Source organism: Juglans regia, chromosome 16 (assembly GCF_001411555.2).
Source record: "Juglans regia cultivar Chandler chromosome 16, Walnut 2.0, whole genome shotgun sequence".
NCBI lineage: Eukaryota > Viridiplantae > Streptophyta > Magnoliopsida > Fagales > Juglandaceae > Juglans > Juglans regia.
The window spans coordinates 11,583,024-11,603,570 of NC_049916.1; the positions used below are offsets into that span (position 1 = coordinate 11,583,024).

Consider the following 20,547-nt stretch of genomic DNA (forward strand, 5'->3'; position numbering starts at 1 on the left):
ATTCAAGGAACTTGTTGGCTTTAAATAGCCTGCTTACAACATATATAGGTACGGAATTGATAAAGATAATAGCTAGCATCTGAGTGATCAAGACGAGATCAGCAACCAATATTTGATCACGATAAAATACTGATGCTCCTTGTTTATCTAGACTAGTACTTAAGTACTGGGACTCCTACTAAAAACTTCTCGCATCTCTTGATCATCCATCTCTAGCCAGGTAACATATACACTAAAATTCTGATTTAATCCTGGACAGTTGAGTTGGAAGATGCAAATTCAAGCAGATCTTTATCTTGTTCAAATAATGCCATGTCTTCTTCACTAAGATTAATCCAAGCTTCTATTCCGCTGCCATCTCTCGTATCCATCAGAAATACGGAAATCTTGAACATCAGATTATTACCCGTAGTCACCCATGTTGGCTTCCCCAAACCAAAGTCAGCCTTTTATACTGGATATCTGCACCAGCTGGAAATGATAATGTGGTGTGTATTACCCTCTGAGGCGAGAAGACTATTAAGATGTAACACTCTGTATTTTAATGTATTTTTTTAATTGAAAAATTATTTGTTATTAATTTAAAAATTTATTCTCTTGTTTTAAAATTGGTTGGATTTTTAGTGGATTTATTTTTATGATTTTAATTTTATGAAAATTATTCTGAAGTGCTTTCTTATAATTGATTATTGTAATACATTTCAATTGTTTTTCATATTAAATTAACTTATTGTTGGGTTTAATTATTTACTTTCATTTTAATCATTACATTTGAATTATTTTATTTTACTTGCTATTTTAAAATCGTTTCCGTTAGATCATTTTTGTGACCCAAGATATGAGGATTGGACCTCATTTCTTTCCCTACATTTTCTCTTTCCTCTTTTCTTTTTCTTCTTTTTTTTTTTTTTCTTATTTTTCTTTTCTTTTTCTCCTCTCCTCTCCCGCGCGCCGCACGACTCTCCCCCTCCCTCTCTCCGTCCGTTCCTTCATTCACCCAGCCCCGACGCCTCACGTCGCCGTGTGCGACACCGCACGGCCCACCGTCCTCCCCAGCCACCAGCGACCACCCCCTGTAATCTCAGCCCCAATCGCACCTCCGTTAGCTCCCACGAGCATCACCAAGCCGCCGCACTCCTTGCGTCGCTGCGCCGCCGTCGTGCCACCTCCGGCTACCATCTTCTCACCACATCATTCTCAACCTCCTAGCAACCCAATGGACCCAACCCCACCTCCGATCTATCACCGCTGAAGCCCCACCATCAACATTTCCGTTTTGGGTATTTTAGCCTTCAACCGCGTATTGCGCCACCACCCACGGCCAACCACCACCACCACTAGTTTCACCGACATCCCTAAGCCCTACCCTATCAATCTCGGGTCTTCGTTTACACTCGTTCAAAAGTGGGTTTTTGAGACCCACGGCCACAGTGCATTTGGCACTGTTTTGTTGCTGCGTTGCTGCTTCTAGCACCTCTGTGATCTTTTAAAAATTATATTATAGCATTGTAAGTATTTTTCCAAAGAAATTTTGAGATTTAAATATATTTTTACGGTAATTTATATTTACTGTGAATTGGTTGGTTGTGCCGGACTCAGTCTGAGGAGTAAGGGGGTCGGTTGGATTGGATGATGGAGTTGTTTGTGTGAGATTGGTTTATGCTATGAAATTTGTTGGCTGTTTCTGGTTTAAATATTGGTGTTTTGAGTTTGACGTTGGTTATGGTGGATACTGGTGATTTTTAGGAAGTGATGATATATTTTGGGATTATGGGGGTTTTAAGTGTTGAGATATTAAAATAGGTTATTTTAGAAGGTTAGGCTTAAATATCGAAATCCGTGATTGATTGAAAACTTACGAAAATTATGTTATTATTTTTATAGGTGACGATTTATATTCGACTCCACATTTTTTAGGAAAATTCTGAAAAGCTAAGTTATCCAGGTAAGCGGGGTTCCTATGCTAGGTTTTATACAAGTTAATAAGACTGAGGTTGATTTTATGAAAACTTGCATATTTTGTGATATGATGGGAACTTGTGAAAACAAAGATCAACCTTGGTCACTTATCTGCATTATTCATGAAATCTGTGTAAAAAAGGAAAAACATGTTTCGACATGCATTGTGTAGACATGAGCTAAATTCTATCATGTGTTTTCTGAAATCTGAAAAAGGGAGTGATATTGAGAATATGGAAAATTGTGCATTTATTTAGAAAGATGTTATGGCTTTTTGTTGTCAGTATGTGTAAACTGTCTGATTCTGTTTTGGTACTCTGTATTATTTTGATATAACATCTGAAAACCTTTGGCATGGTATACTGGTATTTGTATCTGACTCTGTCTCTGCTCTGCTCTGTTATGCTCTGCTCTGTTTGGGTTGGTACCAACTTTTCTGTCTCTGAGTGCATCTACTTTGGAAACAAAGTGGTTTTATTGTGGTCTTTCCTGTGTGCACACTCGGGGCTCCGAGAAGAATAAAGGAAAGATTTCACCTCTGTCTCTGCCTGGTTTGGCCACCGGGGTTAGCGCAACCCTACCACAGGGGTGAAACATGGTCTCTGCTCTGTGTGATGCTCTGTTTTGATCTGATGATGATACTCTGTTTATGTTATGCCAATGTATCATGAGTTTTACGTGTCTTAAAACCATCGCTCTGTTACTTTTGAAAATATGTTCTGCTCTGCATGATAACTTTGGAAAATGTTTTGTTCTGCATGCTATACTTTGTAAATGCTCATGTTTGCACGCTAGCATATGTTTTCTGCTTACTGAGTTGTTGATAACTCACCCCTTATCTTCATAATATTTTTCAGATGATGTGGAGAGTCCAACTAGGGACCTGGATTAGATTGGTGAGCATGATTAAACTGAGGAAAGGATGTTAGAAGAAGGAATTCTGATGTCCTTTAGTTTTAATGTCTTTTAGATTTAATTATATCTTGGGCTTGGATTTAGTAAGAGTTATGAAATTATTAGTTTGGCTTGTTATGACTACTGGAAGATTGTGGACTCCTTAGTTTAGTTTGCTGCAGTAATGACTTCGTGGAGTTTTCAGTGTGGTTATTTAGAGTACATGAGATTGAGTTTTGCTAATAAAGTTTTGGAGTTTTATTTTAATTGTGTTGGAAAATATGTTCTTAAGTGACAGGTAGTAATTCTCCAGGCCAACCGGGTTTGGGGCGTTACATAAGATGTGTGATATCTTGACTAACCACAGAGAAAGCCTCGTCCCCAGATAACTTTGTTGCATAATCTTCACTAAAAGCTTCCTTTCCTTTCCTTAACTAAGTAACCAATCGATGCAACTGTATCTCATTGTCTGTTGTTTCTCGCCCAAAAAACCAAAAGAGATTTCCCAAAGCATTTTTAGGAAAGGGTGGAGTAAGCCTTTCGCGGATGTTCACCGCTTGGTTCAGTCTAGATGGCAATAGAAATTGACTTTTAGATCTTGAGACAATTATTGCACATTTCCAAATAAGAGAAGAGACTGCTTCAAAGCGTGTGGGTTGCAGAACGTTGTCATTGGCGGCTTTTGCCTTGAGAGCATCAATCTTTGGTGCATCAAACACGTACCTCCTTGAAACAGTCGTCTCGCTCGCCAAGCTGATGGCTAGTGGCTGCAACGTATGTTGTATTCTCGAAGGTATGCGAGATGCGGCACTGAATTCCGGAGGCAGCACTGCCTCACCAGACGTGGCAAGAGCCGCGCCAGCCCAACTATTTATGAACATGCTAGTCATGGCTGCATCGGCTATCTTGTGGGAAACACACACACCAATGGCCAATCCGCCACATTCAAAGAAGCAAGCTTGAACTAGAACCAAAGGTTCCAAGCTTGGTTCTAGAGGTTCAGTCACTTTTGGAAGAAAGTGGTACAACATTTTCTGTTCGGGACGTTGTTCAAGAATGTCTGAGAGATGGCAATTGACTCAAGCTTCCAAATAATCAACGCCAACATCGTTGCACTCAATTGAGACATTATTTTTTACTCTCCCAGCAAGTGGATAGAAATGACGCAGGGTTTCAGACAATGATGTCTTTAGCCTATGGGATATATCAACGGCCTTGAAATGGGGAAGATCACAAGGGTTGTTTGAGTAGAATATCACCACTGATATATAAATTTGGGGTGATAGCTGATCTAAAAGGGAGAGGTCGAAGCATCTAAGATGATGGGGAGTTGGATAGGAAGGTTTGTTTTATTACGTCTCTATTGATCATCTCAACTTTGATCTCCATGGCTAGCTATTTGTTCACTTACTCTTGTACTTTCATATATATATATATAGAGAAATATTCCAAGAAAGTTTTATACTATTTAAACATGTGATTTGTCATTTTTTTCTTCTATTTAAGTACGCACATATTTAAATATTAAGATATAAAGAAAAATGATAAATTACATATTGATCAAGTAATGATGTAAGATTTCAATTTAGAATTATTCATATTTATAGCACCGCTTCAACATTAGAAGCTTCTCCTAAACCAATTTTACAATTAATGAAGTATGTGTTCTTAACGAACTACTCACGTACGGCATTTGATGTAATTTAAACTCATCACATCTTATTATCCCTAAACCAACTACTCATCTTGTCTAGGGATAAAACGTGGATCGAGACCGACCGGTCTCAGTCTCGGTCCAGACCGAAACGGTTGGTCCGTTTGGTCCAACTGAACCGTTTATCACCCCTAATACTAGTAGTTGGCTTCATTTATTGCACACGACTCTTTCCTCGCCTGTAAAGCGCATTTATACCCAACATGGTAAATTTAAAAAAAGGACCATGCTACAGGCGCCGCTCCCAGCCACCGCTGGGAGCTATAGTTAATTATAGGATTTTATTTATTTATTTATTTACTTTTTTATACATATATTTTTTAATACTTTTAAATATTTTTAAAAAAAATAAAAAAATCATAATATTATTAAAAAATAATTTCTTAATCATTAAGTAAAAAAAAAAAGAAAATAAAAATGGTAGATTGGAGTAGTAGATTTGAGTGGAAAGAACAGTATTATCCTTTAAAAAATGTGTATTCAGCTTGTCAGACAAGCTGAAAATCTTTTTTTTTTTTTTTAAATATCAAATTGAACCTTTTGTTCAAAACGCAGTGTCTCTAATTTTAAAAACGCTTTAGGTATAAGCTTACCAAATAGTAAAAATCTTCTTAATAGTAGAACTTTTGAGTATAATCTTACAATTAAAGGTTCTACTATAGAAAATTTTATTTCCTATTGCAATGATCCCAAATAACAACTTAATTTAAAATATGAGCACGTTTCAAATCTTAATCCTCAGATATTCATTTTTCTCTTTCTATTTATGGAATATTTACTTCGCAAAAAACTAAATACAATGGAGTTAACAACTAGTTATATAACTTCAGCTGCAAAGGTGGGACCCGTCAGCGACTATAAACTTGATTAAAACGCTACGACAACAAATTTACGAGTACATAATGATCACTTTTGATTAATTGTATGTTTTTTTTTATTTATGGGTTTGTTGTGTAAACTGTATTTTGGTATGATACTCCATACGATGTGATGAATGTAAGTGGTGTATGTAAGATTGTTCATCAGGATTAGATTTTTTTTGGGGCTCGGTCCAAAACCCGGTTATCTAGATTCCGATTATAGATTCCTGTCTAGAATAAACCCGGTTCAATACTCGCATAACAATACCCAGGTACACCCAATACCCGGGTTTTATTTTAAACCAAACCCATTGTCAAAACGACGCCGTAAATCAAAACGGCATCATTTTGACACTAGGGTTAAAAACCCTTCCCCATTCCTGTATCCCTCTCTCTCTCTCTCTCCGAAGAAACCCTAGCCTCCCTCCCTCAATGCCGAACTGTCTATTGAAAAAATCCCATCATCCTCGTGACCCCATCACCATCGTCGTCAACTTGTTGTCATCTTCGTGATCCCAAGGTTTGTTCTCTTCATTTTATTCTGATTTGGGTCTATTTTATGCTGAAATTTCATGACTAAGTTTGCAAATGCTTGAGGCATTTTCTCTATCTCTTTAACTATCTCTCTGCGCATGGTGAGAAATTGAGAATACTAAAAATGGTTTGGCACAATTTGTGAATTGAGATTGACCCAACTAGGAAAATAATCACACGTCGGTTCACCGTTGTTGCATGTTGGATATGCAGTCCTAGGTGGTTCATGAAACTTGATGAATATTTCCAACAAGAATTCAACGTTGAGTATTAAGATGGTTGCATTTGAACATTTTATTGCATCACATATCTACTTGATGAGATCGAATTGATCATTTAATTAGAGACGAGTATTTTAGATTGATTAATTTTCTTTTAAGATTTAAAAAAGTAGTGGGTTCCCTTAACATTTAACAATATGTCTGAAGAAATTTTTATGATTTTTTTTTATTTATTTTGGAAATTAAAAATGTTAAAAAATGTTATAGATTGATTGAGAGAAGACCTGTCTTTAAATGTAACACCCCTCTCATTCTTTCTGACGTAAGCAAACTTGACTGTGAGTCTCATTATGCATGCCGAATCTAGATGGCGTGTTTTTAAAGATATTATGTGATTTCTAAAGCCAGCTCAGTGTTTTAGAGCCCTCAAATATTTTAAATGCCCTAGAAATATTTATATGGGGTATTTTCAGTATTATTGAACCAAGAGTGATTTTAAATAAGACAATTATAACATTTTTTAAGAGCTCCAAAAATATTATAATTATAGGAAATCATTTTATTAAAATGATTTTAGTTATTTAAAATGTTATGTGATTTAAATTATGTTGAAAGCACTAATTAATTAGATGGTTTTATTCTCTTAAAGTAATTAGCAAAAACTTCATCATTTTATTAACGATGGACGAATATTGTGAGATCTCTAGTTTTTCATGTGTTTTTAATTCCTTTTTATTTTATTTAATTGTGTTAATTTATTTTTGTTATTTAGTGTGTTTCTGGTTTTGGGCCGTGTGTGTGTGTTTAAGCCAGCCCATGAGAAATCAGGGCCTAGCCTGTGCGGCTTAAAACCCAGCCTCTCCCCTTAGTTGAACGGCACCGTTTTGGTCAAGGAAAAGCTAGGGCTTTATCTTTTTCTCCTTTGGCGCCGCACGTCTTCTTCCTTCTTCTTCTCCTAGCAGCTGCTGCCATCACCTTGTGAACTTAGTCACGCACTTCATCCTCGAGCCGCCACCTCTTCCTTCAATTGATCTCTGGGTGTTGTTTGGTGGGACTCCGAATTTGTTCGCTGTCAAGCCGTCGATCCACGAGGGCCACCACTTTCCACCTCGAGCTTCCTTGCTTGCCTCCGTGTCCTTCGGCTACGCCATACCTCATCTGCTGTCAAGCCACCACTTCACCTCACAACCCACATTGCCACTCGTCCACGCGAAGTCATTTCACTCCTCCATGGCTTGCTGCCATTTTTGTTCTTCTTCCACCCGTGCGACACGTATGCCTTGCAAACTACCATGCTTGGCCTATTTATAGGCCACGGCTTCTACAATAAAACTTGTCGAGTTCATCATCTTCCTCTCTTGTTTTAGGCATCTTCTATTCTAGTTGATTGATGTCTTGTTCTGTATTTTTGTTGGTGAAACCGTGAGCTTGTGTAGCTGTAATGAACCTGCTTGTAAATGTTGTTGTGATAAGGAGATGATGGAAATGGAGGAACTACGATTGCTGTTGGACTCTTTATGATTTCTATTTTAATGAGGAAGATTATGGGAAATAGAGATCTACGGCTACTGCAATAAAAACTGATGCACACAATATGTTTGATAATATGCTAAAGAAATACTAAATCGCTACGGGAGTGCTTCGAGGGCTCCCAAACCTCCATAACAGAAAATTACTCAAGCTACAAAATATTCAGATTCAAGATATCGTCTCCCACCCTTCCTGTGTGGGTTATAACAGATGCCTAAAAAATTACTAGAGTACCCTTAAACTATAACAAACTAAATATAAGAAAAACTACATTGTTTTACTGCTTTTAAAACACTACATTACATTTATTAAAACTGTGTTGTATAATAGAAATCAGCTCCAGTTGTGCCTTTAAGCTCGCGATGTCGTTTCTTCAAGTACCAACTTCAGATGGAACTTCCACCTCAGGTTCCTAACAGTAGCTTTGCCGAGCTCTGTTGAGCTCTAAAATTGTGAAAATTTTACTCGGTTTCTTGGAGAATTTTCTACTTGCTGTAGGTTGAGATTTTCATCCTTTTTCATAGATTGAATTTCTTTTGAGAGAATCCACTAGTAAAGCGACTGTTTTAATTCTTGAAAATCACTATTGCCGCCGTTGAGTTGCCTTGAGCAACGCCCCTTTCTCTTGATCTTTCAAAATTTTCCATCTTCATTGGTATGTAATTTTTCAGTTTTAAAATAATATTATTGTAATTGTCATATGTAAACTATAACTATTGGCATGTTGGAAATTGGGTCGTGGGCCGTTAAAGTGTTGGGTTGTGATTGTGGTTGGTTTTGGTGTTGGTGTTGGGCCTTGGGCCGGATTGGAGGACGAGATTATGCGTGTAGTTGCTTGTAAATTGTATTTTTGTATTATTGTGAATTTGTAAATGAGACATTTAAATGTATTCCAATAAACTATTGTAATGCATATTTATTGTTTTTAATAATTTGTATTGTGATGTCACGTTGTCTGTTTGGATTTATGAATAAATATGTGGGTGCGTGTGTATCACGACCCAAAGTCGAGATGAGGCAATATCTTGGTGGAGCTCCTCTGGTCACTCGAGAGTGTAACAGACTGACGTGACGTCCCCTGAGTTGTCGCAAGGCGACGACGGGAATGGACCAGACGGTAACGCTCTCGTACCGATTCCGTGACCTTTTGGCTGGCGAGGTTAGAGGATGCTTAGCCATGTACACGCTGGACGCGGAACTGGACATTGATCGTTAGCAAGTCTCATGCATGAAATTTACCTGTGGTGTGACAATGAGAGCCAGGGCGTGCGTACGGTCCATAGGGGAGACCATGGTGTATGCATAATAAAATAATGGTTATGATTGGGACAAAATGAGATTTTTGGCATGAGTAGTTAAAAGGGTATTTTTGGGAATAAGAATGTGGATTTTGTTTTATGCAATATTTGTCCGTATGGGGACGCATGATTATATTAATGTGTTTTAAATCTCTTGGATGTTGCTTGGTTAATTACTTGCTGAGATGTCATAATCTCATTGTGGTGTTTTATCTTACGGTTCAGTTTTATGGTGTCGTAGAGTCTGACGCAGAGCCCGAGTATGAACCTGAGGGGCCGACTCCGCTAGAAGTTTAAGTTGCTGATTTATTGTTCAGTGTTATGAGATTTGTTTCCCTTATGTTATTTCCTATCTTTAATTTATCTGTCGGATGACTATATAATTCTTGTAAAGTTATTTTACTGTTTTGAAACAATTTTGGTACTTAATAAAGAAAGACTTTTTTATTTCTCCGCTGCGAATATTATTTTTGTACACTTATTGCATTTTGTACACACTCTGAGCACTGGTAGTTGGGGTGCGTGATTCGTGTGGTCATCATTCCGGTGTCACGAACTCCACACAAATAACACGTGGGGGTCGAGGGCGCCACAAATATTATTTTATAAACTAAATTTTAGTTTAAATAATATTCTATATTAATTAATCTCATTGTTTTTAAGTTAAATCGGTGTTTAATCTCTTACCGTTAGATCGTTTTGAAGCCCTCAAGGTAAAGGGCTTGGATTAAAACCCAGGCCCCTCTCTCTTTTGTCCCTCACTTTCCCTTTCCCTCTCTCTCTCTTCTCTCCCTTCAGCTTATGTTGCACGCCCCCTCTCCCTCTCACCCGATTCTCTTCTCCTCCAGCTCGGCGCCGTCGCAAGCTGCCCAGCCTCACCGCCACCACCGGCGACTCCCCCTCACACTGGCAACCAAGCCAGCCACCACCGAGCTCCCCCACGCACAATTCTCTCTCCCCTCCGGCGGTAGCCCAACTAAAATCTCTCCCCCTTGCGCCATCGTACGCAGACACCCAGGCCACCGAGCACCACCACAAGAATCCCCATCCCCTGACCTTCCCATTCCTCCTCCCCTTGACCCGAAGCCGGTAGCCCCACCCTCACAGGCACACAGCTCCTCCAATGCATGGGTTCTCTATACCCACGGTCGAGCTCAGCCTCCCCAGACCACCACACCACCACCAGGAGCCTCCTCCCTCACCGACATCCTCCCCTAGCCATCCCCATGCCCAGCCGAACGACATAGCTCTCCCACGCTCTCTAACTCTCTCACAGGTGTTCCTCCACTTAATGGCCAGATCCGCCGCCTCCAGCCATCGTGGTGCCACCCCTTCGACACCACAAGCTCTACCACACCTCCCTCAGCCCTCCATGGCCAGCCCATGACCAACCAAGCCCTCCCTTCGATTTCCCATGTTGAAACCCATGGCCTAAACTCCTCCACAAGCCGTCGTGTCTCCGACGTGTGCCACCCCTGCACCACCACCCTAGGACCACGACCCAACCCTCCTACACATAGATCCGCACCTATAGCCATTTTCAATGACCCAAATAGCCACTATACACGGCCTTAGCCGCCACCCACAGACTCCCCACCATGTTGGCCACCCTTGCATAACCAAGATCCACCCACTAGAATCCTAGATCCGGTCCCTGAGATAGTCCCATTGTAAGGTCATAGTAGTGACCGCTACTGCCCAAGCTAGTGGCTTCTGATACCATTGGTGATGCTTGACAACGAGCAACGCACGGGTTATCCCGTCAATGGTATAACTCTCTTCCCTTTATCCTCGTTATTATGTTAATTGGTTGGTTTGGTTGTGGACTGTACTGTTAGTAATTGTGGAATTCGTTGTGCGATGAAGTGTTGGGCATATCTGTGTAGTGAGCTTTGAAGTGTTGTGGACTGTGTTGTGAAGTGTGTGTTGTAGTAATGATGTGGCATAGTGTGTGAAGGGAGTACACATGGAGTGTACTCCATGTGCTGGAGTGATGCATCATATGGTGTGTATGCCGTAGTGGTGATGTGGCACAGCGTGTGTGAAGTGGAGTACACAGAGTGTACTCCATGAGGTGCAGCGACACACCATGTGGCGTGTCGCGAACATAGGGATGCTTGCATAGTTGATGGGCATAGAGCATGATGAGTAGTGTTTGGAACTATGGAATAGTGTCCCGAAGTAGCTATGATGTGGCTTGTAGTCTGAGGTTATAGGTGTCACCGTGTAGTTGACTTATGGCTGGGAGTATGTGCGAAGTGACAAAATAAGTGTAAGAGTAGCGCAGCGGAAACATGATGGGGCAATGTCAAGAAGTGACATGGTTAAACAAGAAGTTGTGCTTGTGATGGGTGAGGAGTTAGTGTAAGAATGGCATAGTGGGAATGTTACGAGATGTCACGATGTGACAAGAGTACGTGAGGGACCGTACTCCAAATGAGTTAGAAGTTGGCATAGAAATGATGTAGCGGGATGTCAGGTGACGTTACAAGGTCATGGTGTAGCTTGGGAGTAGTCTCGAGCTATGACGTCACATAAGGTGTAGTTATGAATGAAGTCTTGTCATATTAAGTGTTGGGATGAACTATCAAGAGGGACGGGTAGCATGAAGAATCATGCTAGCCGAGTTAAGAGAAGGTTGTTATCAGAGTATGGAGCTTGTTTACACAAGCAGGTGATCAACATGTTATATGTTGGTCTTAGGTGATAAGGTGTAAAGTATGTGTGTAATCTGGTTAGACACATGTGCCGGACAGATTCACCATATATAGTGGGTAATCTGTTCTAAGCATGGTTACATGGTACTTAAGCCTTAAAGTTGGCTTAAAGCCATGTGGCGTGTATGGATGGGAATGAGGATTTAGTGTGAGCTAAGATGCATGAAGGTAGTAACGGGTGTATTGTCTTGGATTGGGATGCGTAACTTTGTTGGTCAGAATTATGCATCGAAATGTGGTCAATAGGAAGAGTAAGACGAAGGTCTTGGCATCTTGACCCTAAGGTGAATCGTGGAGGTTCACTTTAGTGGATGAGCACTCGATGTAAGACTGTAAGTAGATCCCGATGGTTTTAGCATACTAAGGGAAACATAAGAGCACGAGATAGAATGAGTGTTTCAAGTGACGTGTAGTTCTATTCTAAGTTTAGTTGCTTATGCACTAGATAGAAAATGACGTCAAGGTTATGTGTATGCATGTAGGTTGCCATCTGACATGCATATGAATGGACTGCATGATATGAAAGTAGCATGGAGTCCAGGTAAGTATTATGTTCATACTCTTCTAGAGTTTTCTAACTGACATGAAAATGAAATGGTTCTCTCTACGATGCTTTACGAAACGAAATGAAAAGACCTTTTATGAAAAATCGTGCTAAGTGTTCAAAGGTATACGTATGTATGACCCTTCTTGGCATCCCCTTTTCATGCAACCAAAGTATTAATTGTATGCATGTGAATGGATGACTATACGTACTATCTATTGTATGTATTTTCACGAAATGAGATGTGAGGCTTATGCCTCGTGCTTTTAAGCGATGCTTCAAATGACGCGAAGAAAGTGTTTTAAACGTCCTTATGAACTGATGTTAAAAGGTCTCTATGAACTTATACTTTATAAATGCCATGAAAGATGATGTTTAAGCCCATGCTTCTAAATGACGTTTTTCCCTGAACGAACTATTAAATGAAAATGACTGAAAAGGAAAAGACTGAATGAAAGGAAATGACTGAACTGAAAGAAAGGACTAAACGTTTAATGTATGAAAATACTTAACAACCACCATGAATGAATGCAAAGGCTACCAAAGGATTGGGCAGATTGTAATGTCGGGTAAGTAGTACTGGTAGTGCACCCAGTTGACTGAAAATGATTCCCAACCAGTGGCCACGGGTGGAGTCTGGGTCCAAAGGAAGACTGCTAATCCCAACACACGGGCGTAATAGTGTGTACCGGTCAAAGAAAGTGATACGAAATAACATATAAATGTATGAACTCTTTATGAAATGAAGGTACTGACAGGAAATACATTTTACGAAAAGAAAGTCATTTTTAAAGAAAAACCTTGCCTAGTGATGTTTTCAAACGAATGCATGTCTCATGTAAATATAGTATGTATGGAGTGATGAATTCATGAATAAAAACCAATGTTAATATATTTTAAATGTATGAAGTGATGTTCACTGAGTATTCGACTCATTTTAGTTTTATGTGTGCCCCTCCCCCCATAGTACCTAAATGAGCAGTACGTGTCAGGACAACACGGCCGACGGGGAAGTGCACGAAAGTCTAGGCATGAGAGTTTTAATTGTATGAGATGCCTTTTTATCTTAAGATTAATGTTTTCCACTGTAAACCTCTTTTATTCTCAAAACATATTTTATTTTATAATATAGAGTCTTGCACCCTAGGTATGGAAGCAAAAAGTTTTAAATCGAACGGTAATTCCCGTCACCTTATCTAAAATCATTTTATAAAAGTCTCACGACAAGGAGGATGGGCGTTACATTAAATGTGGTGAAATGTGCTTCCTTTTCTCTGTATAATTCGTTTTAGTAGGCTAAAAGTAGTTGGAAGAAATTAAATGCTGAATATTTCAGTCCACTAGAGCACATATTAGTCCATTTGAAACCACAAGCCCCACAAGATTCTCACAAAAGAACAATAACAAAACAGAACCCTTGCACAACAAATGTTCACCTCCGTCGCCAAAAAAGGACAAGGGCCTTTAGATATATGATCTCCCGCGTACTTCTCTTCTATAAAACCAAAATGTAATGTCACCAATAGTTTATGGATAGTTAAAAAGGCCCATAATAGCCTGCCTGCTCATATATAAAATATATGATGCAGTAATAGAATATAAAGACTATCTTCATACCCTAGAGGCATCTAATCACAAATGAGAAAAAACAAATTGATATGAGTTGAGGCATTCAAGGCTTGGAAAACAAAAAGTCATCAGTCGAAGGTAATTAATGCTATTTTAGAATGCTTTAGTTTTTTTTCTTTTTTTGAATCAAAACCTGTATATTGTATTCATGTATCAACTGATCTACATTGTTTATCAAAGTTAACATAACTCTAAACCTCCTGAGGATGATCCTCCATCTACACTTTTTCCTCATTTACAAGTAAAGCAAATTTAGTAAAACTATGTGCAACACAATTACAAATTCTATTTACATATAAGACTTTCCAATGCCTTCTATTCTTTAAGACATCCTTTATATCTTCTATCATTTGGCCATGCCATTCCCAACACACCTCTTTATTGTTAACAGATTTAACAACTGATAAAGCAGCACCCTCCCATTGCACCTCATTGAAACTCAGTTCATCACACAACTTCATAGCTCTCCATAATTCATAAACTTTATTAGCCTACATAGGATGATAAATGTTCAATTTGGAGCAGCATAAAGAGACCAAACCTTTACCACAACTATCTCTAATTACCAACCAATCCCTCATTTGTTTTCATTTATTTTCAAAGCTGCGTCCCAATTAACCTTCACAACCTCTCCCACAGGTTGCTTCCAATAATTCACCCTGCTGCATTGGCCACTACTCACCTGACCCCTCTCTTGCTTATTTTGTGCTTGTTGAAACTTAGTCAAGCAATCAATAGCTTGGTTAAACAACTCATTAGGTCCCTCAAACTTGTTATCAAACAACAAGCCATTTCTCCTCAACCACAATCTTCTCAGCAACACAACCATCACTTCCAACTGAGCTTGAGGCAGCTTTGAAATCCCTTCATACTAGAGTTCGAAAAAATCCTTCTCACTGCTTGACCACTTTTGCACTAGACTCCTTCCACATGCCTAGACATCACTTGCCGCACTACAACTCCACAAGGCATGACAAAATATTTCATCACATCTCTTGCACACTGGACATAAAGCTTCCTTTAGAACTTTCCGTTTCATCAGATTTTTCTTTGTAGGAAGACAATTTGTAATAGCCTTCCAAACAAAGACCTTTACAATCCCAGGAACATTCAACTTCCACTATTTCTTCCATCCCTCATATGTTCTGCCAGAAAATTCCCCACTTTCCCTTCTTTTCATGTTTGCTTCAACATGATATCCACTTCTCACACTATACATGCCATTTTTCGTGAAAGCCCAAATCTGTTTACTAGGAAGACCAGAAAAGCTAAAAAGCAGCTTGCACACAATATCAGCTTCATCTTTATTAAGTACTTGCTTAACCAACTCCACATTCCACCCATTAATTCCATCATCAAAAAGTTCCTCCACCTTTGCCTTAGCTTGCAGGATATTCACAGGAGACTAAATTTTAAAAGTTAAAGCCTTTGGTACCCCCACCTATCCTCCCAGATCTTGATGCTTGACGTCCCCAACTCTCCACACCAACCCTTCTTTCAACCGATCCAAGGAGTCCCACAGACTTCTCCATATAGCTGAGGGCTTAAACCCTAAAGAAGAATGCAGTATATGTGTCTAAAATATTTCTCCTTGAGAATCACTGCAACCATAGAGTGAGGATACATCATCACCCTCCAACATTGCTTTGCAAGAAGAGCTTGATTGAAGGCTTCTAAATCTCTGAATCGCATACCCCCATCAGCTTTTGATAGCCCCATCTTGGACCAACTCCTCCATCGAATTCTGTTATCCTTATGCTTAAAACCCCACCAAAAATGTTGCCATTTGAGATGCTAATTCATGACAAAGCTTCTTTCTAAAAGCACTCATATAATAAGTAGGAATGCTTTAATTGAATATTATATTAGCGATCTAAAATGTTCCATCCTAAGTATTTGAAATACCAAATAGCAAGTTTATCGATGCAATTTTAGGGATATTTAATGAATGTGCGTCTCTAAGGTATCTATAAAAGCTAAGCATGGTCCATAATTATATTATAATATTTTTTATTGATAAAGAATAATTTTATTGATGAGAGAAGTAGGCATAGCCTAATTACCGCATTACATCTTATTGGCAGTGGTTCTCCAGTGAAAGAACTTTTTATAAGTACCAAGAATCTCATTACAAAGCAGAAAAGGCATGGCCATGGGAAGAACTTTAAAGCAGTCAACCACACCATCTAACTCACGGATTGCATCCTCTGCATCTCTACGGTCTTCAAAGTCAATAAAAGCATAACCAGGTGGCCTCCGTGCAACCCAAACACTGCATAGAGAATTATAATTTAAGATTAAAATAAAAGACATGATCAATGGCTCTCAGAACAACTTCTTAAAAAAAGGCTTAGAATTATGTACAAAATTTTAACACCTGCCAAGACTAAAACATTTCACGACACTTAAGTAATCATGTGATGTAGGATGAACACAACTGATAGAAGTTTTTAGATAGAAAAAAAGAAGAAGAAGAAGAAGCACAGAAGAAACAGGAAAAAAAACAGAAGCACAGAAGACGAAGCAAGAAAGAAAGGGAAAAAAACATAGGGAGAACAGAGAGAGAGGAGGAAAAAAAGAAAAAAAAAGAAGCCTGGCAAAAATGATTGAGATACCAGCTAGCTAGGCTTAATTTCCTGCATGCATGGATATATATCTAGCTAGCTATTAAATTTCTTAATTATCAGGGGGATGGGTCCTGAAGGTATATATCAAACAAAATGAAAAGCTCTTCGGAGTGTTTGAATCAAAATATATGTTGATTAACTTCTTTCCAATTAGTAATCATGTGTTTGGTCTGTTTTTTATTTTTTTGCTTATTCTTTTTCTACTTTTGCTGTTCCTTATTTTTTTGCTGAATGTATTTCGATTAAAACTTAGGGTGGTTTTTACAGAAGAGTCCACAATTAGATCAGTGTTTTATTATAATTTATTTTGTTATATTCGATTATTTTTGTTTGATTATTTATTATATTGTGTTTGGTAGTCTTTATTACTCAATAATAGATGGAAGAAAATTCTTTGAGTTGTAATGCCAGTACAACCTAGGGAGTTGGTGGTGACTCCTCATCTATTCCAGTGGATATGGAGGAGCATGAGAGTCTTCCAATCCCTTCATCCGCATATACACAACATCCTACCCGTTCCATCTCATGTTTATCCAAGAAATCTAAAAAAACACATAGTAACCAATTGATGGCTTGTGAACACTTTACTAAAGTGCAACCTATTGACCACGATAACCCAAAAACTCAGTGCATTTATTGCGCTAAGTTATACAGTTGCCACTACAAGAATGGCAATTGTATATAGTAATTTTGATATGTAATTTTCATATATTGTAATTTTGTGTTTTGTAATGTAATGTATAGATACTAAATAATGTAATATGTAGTGAATTGATTATGTGTTGCGTGCATTTTACATGATAAATATTGAATTTCTTTTTTTAGATGCATTTAGTTAAAAATGTAATTAGTTGTTTAGTTGTTTTGTATATGAAAAAAATTTTGCTTTTCAACATTTTTTCTTCGAAATTTTGAAATAGAGTATAGACTTTTAGATATATATATATATATATATATTATACTTTTCAGCATTATCTTTTTCTTAAACAAATTTAATAATATAGACTTTTGAAAAAAAAAATCGGGTACAGCCCAAAATCCGAATTTCCGGATTGTGAAGAAGGTGCTTTGATGAGGGGATGTATGTAATATGCCACCAAAAGTAAAGAATAATAAGAACAAAGGAAAAGTGGCGAAGTATCTGGAGTTGAGTTGAGAAGATACGAATTATGGCATGAAACGGTGGCGTATTAATAAGTAGCTGATGCAGGATACAAGGATTGTGGTTCATGGGCTTTCCTTGTAAGGGCTTTTCACATGAAGGTTTTACATATATCAGTTTTACATATATCAATTTTGTAATAATGGGCTAAACCTAAAAATAGTGTACAATAGGAAGAAGTGAATAGCATGTAAATTTAGATCTCTTTCTTTTAGAATTCTTCTCCTTTTTTTTTTTTTTAAAGAGTTAGGGCCACATGTCCAATAGTGACCCCTCCCCAATTTTATTAATAAACCCTCACTTATGGCAGAGGACTACCGTAGTTACATCATAAGCATCTGGGGGTTTACATAAGACCAAAACCCAGCATGCAAAAAAAGGACCAACCTAACCAAAACAAACCTTAACAACAAACACTAAACAACTCTCAAAGTAGGCATACCACACCGATCCAGTCGCAAAATACCTTTAAGCATATGAGGAATATTTCCTTGAGTAAACTCTTCAGAGCTTCCACTACTACCCACTCTTGTAAGCCAATCTGCTGCAGAATTTCCTTCTCGATAAACATGTTGATACCGCACATTCATCCCAACTAGCAGACATTTGATTTCTTCCCAAAAATCCTCAAAATACCAAACATTACAACGACCTTCTTTAAGCAAGTTGACAATCAAAAGCGAATCCAACTCAAGAACAATATTATTAATACCATACAACTTACAACGTCGCAAGCCAAACAACAGCACCATCAACTCAGCGCGATTATTAGAACCAATGCCAAGGTATGTAGCAAATGCAAACTGAGTAATGCCCTCATGATTACGTAACACTCCTCCCGCACCAAATTCACTAGGATTATTCAAACTACTGCCATCCACATTTAATTTAAACCATCATCGATTTGGCTTATGCCAAGATATAGCATGCACTTGTTTTGGACAAGCTTGAATAACCGGCAACTGCAACTCTTTCAGAATATTCATATCCTATTTATTCCATCGGTCAGAAACTCTCAATCTACTACCAACCCAACCAATCCAGGATTTAACAGACCTCCATAAAGCATCAAAATGTTCCTGACGGCCTTCCATACGAGCAGAGCACCTCCATGACCACAAACTCCAAATTAGAATCGTCGGAACCAAACCAACCAAATTGCCAACCTGAGAGGATTTTTTTGTTCTTCGAAACCAAGCTTCCACCATCTGAATCCAAGATCTATTAGACACGTACAGAATACCCAGGAAATTAGAGCAAGTCTTCCACAGTTTCGAAGCAATTCTCCCCCCATATAAAACATGATTTAAATCCTCAAAATCCCCTTCTTCACAACACTCACATTTGGAAACCACAAGAATACCAAGGCGCCTTATACGATCATCTACACTCAAACTTTGTGAAAAAGCTTTCCACATAGCCACGGAGAATTTCTTAGGCAAAGCCGAGTGCCAAATCCACTCCGACCATTGTCGTTTAGGAGCAGCAACACGGACTAAATCCCAAGCAGTCGATGAAGAAAATCTATCATCCGAGTTACTCAACCATATTAAAATATCAGAACCATTTTTTTTACCCCTATCTTAGATAGAATCTTGTCTGATAAATCGCGCCCCACAAGCCGCACCAACAATTCCACATCCCAGCTGTCTTCGAGCATACCTTCCTTAATCTTCAAATTTGGAAAATCCACAATGCTAAGATCATCACATATCGGGCTTGGCTCAATCCATTTATCTCTCCAAAAAGAAAGGTTACATCTTTAACCAACCAAGTTAAGTTCCGAAGTACAATATGGATCGATTCCATGATAGTCTTCCAAAACCGGGTCCCCTTTAACGGATTGACTAAAGAAATGTGCTGATCCTTCACATACTTGGCCTTAAAAAAATTAGTCAACAAAGAATTTTCTGTGAGAAGTTTCCAGGAAAACTTAATATGCAAAGATTTTTGAACATCAACAAACCTACGAAGTCCCACTCCGCCTTCGTTAACATTCCTAGTGGAGTTATATTACGAAATCTCTCACTCAGACTGTTGCAATCACACATCAACTAAGTATGTGATTGATTAATGGTTTATAAGCCCCTAGGCACCATTCTCTTTTAAGTCGATTTTTAAGGGTGAGTTATACCTACTGGGTTCATAACAAATGGTATCAAAATCACCCCACGTATGCAATCCATGTTGGCATGCTTGCAATCGTGCGGCACGGGGAGTCATGCTGACATGACACTGTTTGTCTGAGGCTAGGAAAGACCTAGAGTACAGCCAGCCCGTGTGAGCAGTGGGACTGCCGTGGACGTCGGCTGCAAAGCGTGGTGGTTGTTACGATCCTACATCGACTAAAGATGAAATTAGTTGGTGGTTTATAAACCCCTAGGCACCCTACCCTTATAAGCCTGTTTTTGATTGTGAGTTATCCCTAATGGGTTCATACCACAATCATTCTCACTTTTTACCGCCTTGGACAGCCACCCGAAGCACACGAACCATCATATCCCCTCCTCGCCAGAAAGCAGGAAGCTCCACACATCGACCTCGCTATTTGGCTTCTCATAAAGCTTGCTCATGCTCTGTTTCCTTAAAATGAAAACCCATGCTTGTTAGCTTGCTAACATAGAACACATGAGGCTGCATACTTTAATACATAAATTGCAAATATGCCCCTGACTTCAAGTCGTTGCACTCTCAATAACACGTCATACAAATGTCACGTTGGAGCTTAGTGTATTATCAAGTAGTTGTTTTTTAATTAAATTAAAGTGCAATTTGATCAATCATGTGAGTCTGTTTATTTTTTATTACACCTAGATTTATGTAAGTTATAAAATCATATTAATAATTTATAAATTTAA

At 38.6% G+C, this 20,547-nt stretch overlaps 1 pseudogene; it reads right to left on the reverse strand.

Annotated features, from left to right (window-relative positions):
• Positions 1–245: 245 nt before the first annotated feature.
• On the reverse strand, positions 246–14,729 carry LOC108985252 (annotated as a pseudogene).
• Positions 14,730–20,547: the final 5,818 nt, after the last annotated feature.